This window comes from Pimephales promelas, chromosome 19 (assembly GCF_988280905.1).
Source record: "Pimephales promelas chromosome 19, fPimPro1.hap1.1, whole genome shotgun sequence".
NCBI classification, from domain to species: Eukaryota; Metazoa; Chordata; class Actinopteri; order Cypriniformes; family Leuciscidae; genus Pimephales; species Pimephales promelas.
Window position 1 is genome coordinate 29,672,208 of NC_142787.1, and position 2,708 is coordinate 29,674,915.

Consider the following 2,708-nt stretch of genomic DNA (forward strand, 5'->3'; position numbering starts at 1 on the left):
ATAAGTATTTACCAACATGTCTTTTTATTTCATGTATTAATAAAATAAAACAAATCACAGATATATAGTATAGAAACACACAAACAGAGCGATTAAAATGTTTTCTGTATGCTGTTGACTTTACAGAGGTCATAGGAGACAGACATCACATCATCATCATCATCATCATCATCTTCATCAAACCTGCAATAGCTCATGGGAAGAGCTGTGAATAGCAGACTCGCCAGGGTTAGCTACGACTGTACCGTGTCTAATACAATAGCAGCGTGTGTCGGCATCTGCTGTTTATGTGTGAAACACTGGCATGCAGTTAATGTTGTCTGTCTGTACGTGTGTATTTTTGTGAGCGTGTATTACGCACCTCTGAGCTCAGTGCTGATTGGCCGAGACACCCTGACAGTGTGCTGGTCATCTAGGGTATCCCTACAAATCAGCCAATCACAGTCTGTTGCCATGCAAGCGCTCATTCATAGAGATGTCAGCATGGCACGAGCCACAATGCGGTACAGCACCACACAACACACGCTTGTTTATTCGCAATACTGAATTTTAAAGTCTTTATTTTGCGAAATAGACCGATTTTTATAAACGTATGAATTCTAGATCATCTTTCAATGTAATAGAGGTCAGTATATTGAATGGATTCATGTTTATATTAATAAAAACATTATTAAAGAAATAATACGATGTGTTTGAATATACAATTTAAATGAAATATAATATAAATAATTATATTTAAATACTGAACAGCTTTCCAGACCTGAATGAAGTGTTATCTGACTCAAAAGCTAAACTCGCGCGCTGCCTTTGCTTTTAGCTGTACTTATTTAAATTACTTAATCAATATATTCCGACATTTTTGAGAAAATCATAATAAGTTTTTTATTCAGTGACAGAGCTGGCCTGTTAAACAAGCTGAGATGAATATTTGAGTTACGTCACTCGTGACTGCGTCTGTCCACCGCGCCCTCGATCGGTTGCTCAAGAACTTTCATTAATTTCAGGAACAGCAGGATAAAATAAAACACGCACCAGACAAACATTTTGGTGTGCAACTACCGCATACAAAATAAAAATCTTTGTAAAGCCAAGGCGCAGAGATTGCACTTTGTTTTCGTAGGAGTTTAGTTTTTCAACTAGATGAACCACGATCTGGGCGTGGCCATTTAGATACTCGTTCAGGATGATTGGCAGGTAGCAAGACAGTGAGGCATGCTCACGTTTTATGGCAAGCCGATAGCACATGTATTCCTTAAAACTAAAAACTATCTCTTTCAGTTAACTACTTTTTCATTCTTATTGTAATAGCATATCGTTTCCCAGTACACTCTAGAGAATGCTGGGTTGTTTCAACCCAAATTTGGGTCAAATATTGGGTTAAAAAATGCAACAAAAAAAATTACAGTTGGAAGTGAAAGTTGATGTTGGGTTAAAATTGAATTTTTTTTTAACCCGACATTTGGGTTTGTCCATATTTTACCCAAAATTGGGTTTGAACAACCCAGCATTGTTTAGAGTGTTCTAACTGAATAAAATATATTTAGGCTAGTCTATCTTATCAGAAAGTGTGTATTCCAAGTGTTAGAAAATGTTTAATTGGGCCTACTAGTAAACTAAAAAAGAGTTTGACAAGTTTAAAAAATCTGATTCGGACTCGGCAAAAGGGCACATGATCGAGGCGTACCCTTCTGAAACCTGAAATGACAAATCAGAAAATGGGAGATATATCGTAATGTGAAAAACCTTGGCTCCGTCCACACATGACAACGCAAAAACACGCTATCAAAAACATTCAACACCAGCAGGTGGCGATATAACCCTTACCATAAAGCCACGTTAGCTAATCAGAAGCCGTCAGCGGCGCAAAAACTTCGGTTTTACTCTCAACACGGCCACACCGCAACCGGCGTGTCAGAAAATACTCACCCTGGTAGGGGTTTTCAAAAATGTTCGGTTTCAGTGACCTGATACTGCGTTTCCGTGCGGACGCACGGCCGAACCGCGTAAGAAATTTTACGGTGTGAATTTTTGTGACAATTTCACGTGTGGACAAGGCCTTAAATATCTGAAGGACCATATGGCACAAGGTAAAGATGTTTTTTATGTAACCTGTAACAGACTTTAAAGTGCATTTTTATTATTTAAAATGAAAAATCTTCAGTACACTCAGCACTGTCAAAAACAACCCAGCAAATGGGTTAATGTTAACTTATGTCTAATATTTACCCAGCGCTGGGTTGTCAAATAACCCAGAAATTATTATTTTTAACCCAGCATTTTTACAGTGTAGCATACAAGTTAAGTAGATGCTAGTAAAGAGGAATAAATGTAATACGGCTTGCCGTACACGGTCTCGCCATGCAAATGAGCCTCGCTCAGTCTTTAGCGGGTGCCCATGTGGACAGACACCATGCCTTGTTGTTCTCCACGCCCATTGGTTCCCTAGCATCGACATGTGCTAATGCACTGCAGGGTAGGGCCACCGCGAAAACCCGGAAACTGGAGTCCATATACGTTTCACACTATTTCCTCCTTTTATGTTCTAGTAAGGGACCGGAAACCAATTTACACATCACCTATTGTGTCATAAACCTCATCCCGAAGTCTTGATCATTAATACACTCATTTCGATGTCATTTGGGATGTTATGTTCAACATGGATTCCCGGTCCTGTCGCTTATCGTGACAGCGTGTTCTGCCCTACTTTT